An 8,501-nucleotide genomic window follows, 5' to 3' on the forward strand; every position below is an offset into this window, starting at 1 on the left:
GTGCCCCCAGTTTATCTGACAATAGGAAACGAAAACGAAATTTACCCCATACTACGGCAACGAAAAAAATTTTCATTCGAAAGACAAAACATTTACGAGGAATGAAATAAGGGAAAAATATTTTTTGGCAGGATCATCCAGCAGACAGAGTAGATTACCCCTTTACTAAAGAGGAACATAACAGAATAAAAAATGAATATCTACACATTAGGTCTTAAGGTAAAAAATAACATAGGAGCAGCATTTATAATACTAAACGAAGAAAACCACCTAATGACAAGTAAAGAATATCAACTACCGCCCTACTCGAACAATTTTGATGCTGAAACAATAGCAATTTTGAAAGCTATCATATACATAAAAACACTAGACGATGTGGACAACTACCAACTATTTACAGATAGCTTGTCTGCTCTTCAAGCTATTGGGAACCCGGTAAACAATTATTTAATCCAGCAAATCAAAAGAAGAGTTAAGAACAGTAAACTTTAAAATTAAGTTAACATACACTAAAGCACACAGTGGAAATTAAGGAAATAATTTAGCTGACGAGCTCGCTAAAGAGGCTGGAAAACACGGCACACACGTAGAAATACCAGTTACCAAATCATTCATTAAAGAAAGAACTAATGGAGCGGTTATTACGTGAATGAAGCAAAGCTTGGATAGCAGAAGGCCAAAGCCGCTAGATATACCGATGGGTTGGTCACGGGATTGAATCCCGGCCACGGCGGCCGCATTTCGATGGGGGTGAAATGCGAGAACACCCATGTACTTAGATTAGGTGCAGGTTAAAGTACACCAGATGGTCCAAATTTCCGGAACCCCCCCCCCCCCCCCCCCCCTACGGCGTGCCTCATAATCAGAAAGTGGTTTTGACACATAAAACCCCATAATGCATTTTTAAATTATACTAATGGGTTAAAAATATAAAACAAATACCCGACCACTTTCCCAGTAGTTACTATACATCACAAGCGATTTCAGGCCATGGCCGATTTCCAAACGATTTTGAAATATTTAGACTAAAGGAATGCATCACATGAGTGTGCAAGGCACAAGCCGTATCATTCGATCACATTTTGGATACATGTCCAATGGTCCATGTTGAAAGAACTAAATTGGAAGAAATAGTTGGAAGGAACTTATCTAAAACAAAAGCAGAATTCATAAAAAACAAAACGAGAACAAGCATAGGAGAAAAAAATGATTGAAATAGTCAATGAAAACATTTCACTATATTAATATAAACGAACACTTAACTATTAAATAACTACACAGCTCTTGAAATCCTAAGCGGGCGATTCTCCTTGCTGGAAAGCTGGAGGCAGAGTCTGTTTTTGGGGCTCAATAGATCAAACATCATTCGCAACACGCACAAATAAAAAGAATATGAAGAAAAACAAACAAGGAAATAAACAAATAGCATGGAGGCACAAGCAAGGCCTAAGAAGGAGTATTTTTCATCAAGATGGAAGATCAAACTCCATGTAATTTCCTTTTTTTATTTTATTCGTAATCAATAAATGCCTGCTGCTGCTGGTCCGTTCGCTTGGTTGTCGTCGACGATGATGGTAGAATCAATATTTCATTCTTCCGCTTTATTCTTTCCCCTTCTCTTTCGAATCACTAAATCCTTATCTGACATTCCTTCCAAACTCTTTAAAATTTTTTTTCATCCTAACCTTTGTCTCTATCTTTTACGTCTGCCTGCGATACCTTGGTGGCGCAGGCTGAGCATCCTCCTTAAGCCCTTCGCACATACTCTATAATATGGAACAGCTTATCTTGCCAGTGAAGCGAAGGATAGAGAGGGCGGAGCTTCTGCATAATCGTGTTAGTCAGTGAAGTAGTGCGGTAGCCAGCAGCTGCTTTCGGTGCCAGTTTCTTTCCACGCTATGTACGCCCGTTTCCCGTCTTCACAACCTCCGATATAGCCCTGGATGGTTTGTAAAATGTGACGAAATATTGATTTTACCGTTGAAAATGCCATATCTAGATATCATATGTTTGTGAGAATTACGTTCTCACCAAAGTTCTTTTTCTTTTCTTTTCTTTCTTTTTTCATCAGATATGTCTACAAATGCGCCACTCAGCTGGTGACGTCTGGTAACGTAGAGCGGGCACAAGACTTGTCAAGCGAGCAGCTGGAGAATGGGTATAAAGGCCACGAACATTTGTAGCAACAAATGCAGACTGTACATTTGCGTGTGTGTTTTTTTTTTTAGTGTCGAGCTCGGTTGCATATGTACCGTTTCAACGATATGTAGCATGTTCTGTCAAGGTTCAATACTTGTCGAAATATATCGTAACAGTTTGACATTGTTGTCTTGGTGTCCCCAAGTGGTGGCGGTGGTGATGATGATGTAGCAAGCGGCTGGTTTAGCCTGGCGATCAAGGCCGGTAATAGCTCCACCCGAGCGTCGCTTATAACATCACTGTGGTGCTTCACCACATGTCCATCAGACCAGCCTCTGTTAAGAACACGATAAGGAGACGTGATGTTTCTTTGCGGGCTTTAACTAGTCCTTCGGGGAACACAAGGTGTTGCAGACACGTATGTGGTAGGTCCCTTTGTTGCAGATTTTTCAGGAGAGCGTTCCTTTCGTCTCGGAATTTTGAGCACGACCACAGAAAGTGTTGAACGTCTCCAGTGTAGTCTGTCTCGTCACATGTCGTACAGTTCGGAGAATTGAGGCATCCCGTCTTAACCATGGTGGTGTACTAGCCATTTGGTGTCCCCAACTTCTGGACAACGTTAAGCTTTTCCATGCTCGTTAACAGTAAAATGAACGCGCGCTTCTTTCCTTTAACGTAGTGAAAGTGTATCGCTATTTCATTCGTAGGTACAATTACGCACTATGAGGGCATTTCTCGCAGTACCGGCCTCAGTAGCGTAGCGTCTATGGCGTTGCGCTGCTGAGCTCGTGGTCGCGCGTTCGATCCCTGTCCCGGCGGCAATATTACGACGAAGGGGGAACGCAAAATGTTCGTGCACTTAGATACAGGGTCACGTTAAAAAGCCCCAGGTTATCAATATTGTTTCAGAGTCCCCCACCATAGCGTGCCTCAAAATATGTTTATGGTTTTAGCACGTAGTAAAACCCTATAATGTAAATTAATTAGAATTTTTGCAGTTAACGTTCTAGATGGCGAATATTGCGAAAGTGAGCGAGCTTCACTGACGGCCATGGTCTTTGAATATACATTCGTGCGCTAGTAGAATATCAAGTTCGTTCACCTACGTGGTCATTGAAACTGTACTTGCTGTTTTCTTTAACGAAAGAGGTCTCTTTTTTGGTGCATCACGTGGTACGCGAGCGTGGCTACACGACCTAATCACATTGGCCCGTCTCTTAAGGATATCACGCAAACGCTTCGCAAGGAGATCCACCACGGCTGCACTCACTGCTAATGGAGTTAAAGAGAACGTAAACTCAATTAATCAAGGGTGGTGGGTGAAAGTACCACGTCCTGTAGTTAAAGAAGGTCTCACAACCCAGTGCGAGAGATAGGTAATTTATTATAACGGCAGAGAGGTCTGAGCTAGTATGCTCAGACCTGCTAACCTGCACAACAGAAGCCAGCGTTTCACATGTTAAGTTTTAGGCTCTCTGTGTCGTGAAATATGCAAAGAAAAAAAAGTGATAGATGGCTATGCTACAACGACGAAGATAAAAGCGATGATAGCGTGTACATGAAAATGAAGATGCTTAACAACGACGGCCAATGACGTTACAGAAGCGACAGCGACAACTTGACGACAACGATGCCACCACAGGTAGACAAATCGCCCATCAAGGCCTCCAGTAATAAATCCTTAGGCACAGCTATACACTTCTTTGCGGAGGCTCATATAATAAACAAAAAAGAAAAAGAAACATGATGATGACTGCGACCTATCTACCATTGAACAACCTAAAAAACATTAACACACAGTGCAATTCTCCCAAAACGCAGCGCACCAACGAACGGCGAAGTTCTCGTTACCGAGAGTGGCTGGTCGTCAATATCACGAATGAGCAAAAAATCGATCCTTTCGACAGGCCAAATCGAAGATCGTGACATAAAGAATTATGATCGATATCTTCGCGGCCGTACAAGCCACACGCAGCGCTATAAGCCATTATGACGGTGACGAAGTAGCCTTTTGGGAAAGCACCTCGCCACAACTGCCTTTAGAGGAGCAATTCCATTCAACAATGCGCACTCCTTTCACCCTCTTTTCAACCTCCCTCCTCTCTAGTCAACAAGAACAAAAAACAACCAGACAAGTGAGATGCAACGAAAAGTTGGGCGTCGGCGCTTATCGTGAAATATTCTTCTTCTTGTCGTAATTTTGGGAGACGCTCAAAGCGTATCGACTTTCAGGCTAGGCGTACAGTTTCGGTAATGTAGAAATCGTTACCTTATTTATAATGGCCGGTAACTAAAAAAAGAAATGCAACAAATGATTCTTACAAGAAATTACTTCCATTCGCATCCAGCACCGATAAACGGCAGACGTAACTAGGTTACAGCAATCGCAATCCGCAATCGAACGATTAGTGACGATAATGTTATGCGTCATTCAGTGACGCCTTCCGGGTCGAAGCCCACGAGCTTTGCTAGGGCACGTTGCCGGGTTAGTTCGTTTGTATTCATTATAGACACGGAGCAGCGCAATACGACAGTGACCAAGAATAAGAAGACACATGCACTGCAGTGAAGCACGAGCCTTACTGCAGTGATTAATGATGTTGACAGACTGGTCAACCATATATACTTTCACGTAATAAGGTTAGCTTCGAGTCTCATTATTACGGCGCTCTATTCTTGCCGTAGCCGCTACGAACCATTTTCCAGCCTCCCGCCATTGTCTGGTCTGTTATTGCACTGATACACTGACCCAGCCTTGACGTATCCTGTGATTCGTCAAGATAGTTTGACGGCTCCCGATAACAACGACAAACAACTTTAGCGAACTGGAAACGGACGCAGCTTTTAGCTGAATATTTATCGTACAGAAGTTCTGTAGTTCATATAGCTGCTTAACGGAAATGAATAAAGGTTCAAAATAATTCACCTGTACACTCTTATAGAAAAAAATCACGTCAGTTACTAATCAAAAGCTAATCACTCCTTGTCACCTAGTTCACTTAGATCTCTGCGGCCGGAAGTAATAAAGTCGCAGGTAGGAGCATTCGCTACTAAGGTAAAACAACAAAAAGATGAAAAACGAGAACGGCATTGCTGCGCGCTTTCATCATTAGCTTAACACCTTGAAATACTGGTGCTTAAAGGTGATGGTTGCAAGGAATATTACGATTCCGGTAATTACGTTCCACAGAAACTAGCAAACGATGAAGAGGAACAAAGGATCGCACAATACAATGACCGGGATAGTACGCAACACGTTTTTGAGTATCACCTTTTGTCTCTAATTGATATGGTTTTGGGAGCGCAGGTTTAACGTGTGAGTTCCTATGTATTTGGGTACATAGAGTTACGAAAATCATTTTGTATAACGTACAGTCTGTACATATGTGCGTCACGGCAACACATCGCCGTTGATCCAGCGTAATGAAAGAAACTGCCGTTCATCTAAAGATGGCAGTAAGGCCAGCACTACGGAACAGCGTAATGAATCACGTTCACGGCAAAGACAGTATTCGCGAAGTGCTGGCAAGCGACATCCCCTTTTCCGCATGGCATGCCCGAATTTTTCAAAACAACCGACTGCACTGCCTGGACTCTTAGCTCCAACTTTGCATTCCACCAAGACTCCGCCGATGCGGTGCTACCTTGCCTTATTGGAGTACCCTTTATAAAATGTTCTGCCTTACATATTGGAATGACTGACAACGCTAAACGTGATGAAATGTGGTCACGAGGAGACAGTCGAACACGTGTTGTGCGACTGTCCTCAACTCAGTGTACAGAGACAATTGGTCGCGATTGCGCTGGCTCGGATTGCAGACAGGCCATTGCCAGAACAAACCATTTTGGAGTACCGTCCTCACAAGCGTCGCAGCCGAGGACTACGAATGCATTGTTGCAGTTCTTACATACAACAAAGCTGCACGAGAGACTTCAGCACTGACAAGTTTTAACTCTTATCCTGTGCTGCGGACAGCAGTGATTGTGCGCATGTGCTCTGTTTCTCTCTATACATATTTTCTTCTTACCTTTCTACGTGCTCCTAATCTCCGCCCTCCTCCAGTGTAGGATAGCAAACCATATTTTTGTTCTGTTTTTTCTTTCGTTTTTGCCCCCGCCTTTTTTTTCTCATCTCTGGCTCTCTACTAGGTCCTACTTAGTAAATACAACAATTGCCAAGTTTTACTAGTAGAGAGGGCGCTGACTAATTCTGAATTTTTGAAGGTAGTAAATAGCTTGCAAAACGACAGTAATGGCTGACGAAGTTCGTATCATCTGCACCCACTACTACCTTATAATTACCCTTTTTTTTTCTAGGACTATATATATGTATATATATACTTGTCCTTTCCCTCTGCTTCTGACCTTTCTTTGCAACACCGGTGACGAGCGCCCACAGCTCAGTTTGGAATGAAAGCTCGAAATATTCCGTTGTATATAATTTCTGCAGACAGCGCACTATCATCATGGTGCCCTAAGCACTCGCGCCCGTAGCATGTGGCCTAGCCTGGCTAGGGAGCTGTGCAGTACCACCGCAGCATTTGATGCCTGAACACACCGAGTAAAGACATCGCTGTCTGCTTGCCGGCATGCCTCGCGTTTGTCTCTGGGAGCCTCAGCTAGCCGTATGGCCCGGAAGCCATGACCCCGAGCCCACATTTTTAAAGCGAAAGCTTTACTAGCCGTATCGGGTCGAGTTACGCCATCGCCAGCAATTTGACCTTCATTTGACCGCAGCTGCGCCATAGCCGTGGCAACGCATCACGTGACTCGCCGTGCTGAGAACCGCCGCCGCCGCAGGCTTGGCGCATGCGCTCTCCGCAGCTGGGTTGCCGCCTGACCACGTGACTCACCGCGCGCCTGGCTACGAGGTGCGCCGCGCTCGCCTAGTCTCAGTGCGAACTTGGCCATGGATGAGAGCGAGGCCGGGCCGTCTTCTCTGAGCGTTGTGCGGTGGTGGGAGGCTCTGAGCCATAGTCGCTGAGCGACGTCTACCCAAGCCTACTCGCAGCCATTTCTACTTACTGACCTAGGCACAGCCATCATACCTGGCTTAACGATGATTGTGTACCTAAGTATGATAATTACAGCTAAATGAAAGGTTAACCAAGTGAAATCAGGAATTAACCAGGCTAAACTAAGCTCTCGCTTTGCATATCCAGGGTTGGCTGAGTTAAGCTGCAGCCAGTTTTTCGGCACCCACCGTGAGAATAGAACCTACGACCTTCAGATTTAGTGCCTTAGGATCTACAAACTGGCCTACGAAGTGCAGGGTATATACACGCAGTTTTTTCCGTGCGCTAATAGTCAAGGATGTATGTGGCCGCCATGCATACGAACATCAGGCAGCGAATGCTTAACTCGGCGTGTTTGTTTTTTATCGTTCCTTTTACTTACCTAATATCTTTTGTCTAGCCTATACCCACTTAAATACAGAGCAACACAGGTGATGTACTTTTACATCTGATCTGACTCTCTCGATGTATGCACAAAATTGGCCTATTGTGAACGCCATACCTGTAAAGTATAATGGTGGATGTGATACAGTAGTCCTTGCAGGCATTAGTCACACTGCGCACCAAGCCGAACATACTGCCAAATATTTAAATTACACTCTTGTTAAGACCTGCATGGACGGCTGTAGACAGTGCGTGGATGCTTCGTTCTGTATCTTTGATTTCATTTGTGCATGCTATTAGCCCTTGTAACTTTTTAATCGTTTATCGCAATAAGTCGCTCTCGGTTGCGCTGATACCACGACCTGAGCAGGTGCGCAAATGGGTCGGATGGAGTGTGCGTATTTTCATGGGAGGGCCTGCGCATGTTTTTAATGGGTTTAGCGTTTCGAGCGTTTGAACGAGGGCCTCCATAAGAGATCTCCGATTACCCTTTTCTTGCGCCAGCTGGCACCATCTTACGCTGGCAAGTTTTCTAATTTCATCACACCTCTGAAAACTTCTGACTATCTATAGCCTAGCGCTGTCCAAAGAGGTAATGATATGCGTGTTTCACTTTAGCTATGCGCACTGTACGGCGACAAAAGGATGACGTAGGATGTTCAAGTTGCGGCTATAAAAAAATTATTCTTTTTTTTCCTTAAATAATTAGACGGTGTAGTACTAAAAAAGAGGAAAAACACAGTACGTAAAAGAAAGAAAACAGCGGAGAGAAATGAAAAAGATATCAAGTGGCTTAGCTGACCCCTTTTAAAAAAGTGCCAGAAACATTCAATATATATTCTATGCCCGACATCGATTACTGAGCGCACACTGGTGCCCTTTTGAGGTGCCTCCTCTGTACTGACAAAGTTAGAAGCGGTACAAAGAAGCGTATCTGACTCCCCCTCCTCTCTCCTCGCCTTC

The sequence above is a fragment of the Dermacentor albipictus genome, chromosome 3 (genome assembly GCF_038994185.2).
Source record: "Dermacentor albipictus isolate Rhodes 1998 colony chromosome 3, USDA_Dalb.pri_finalv2, whole genome shotgun sequence".
Taxonomy (NCBI): domain Eukaryota; kingdom Metazoa; phylum Arthropoda; class Arachnida; order Ixodida; family Ixodidae; genus Dermacentor; species Dermacentor albipictus.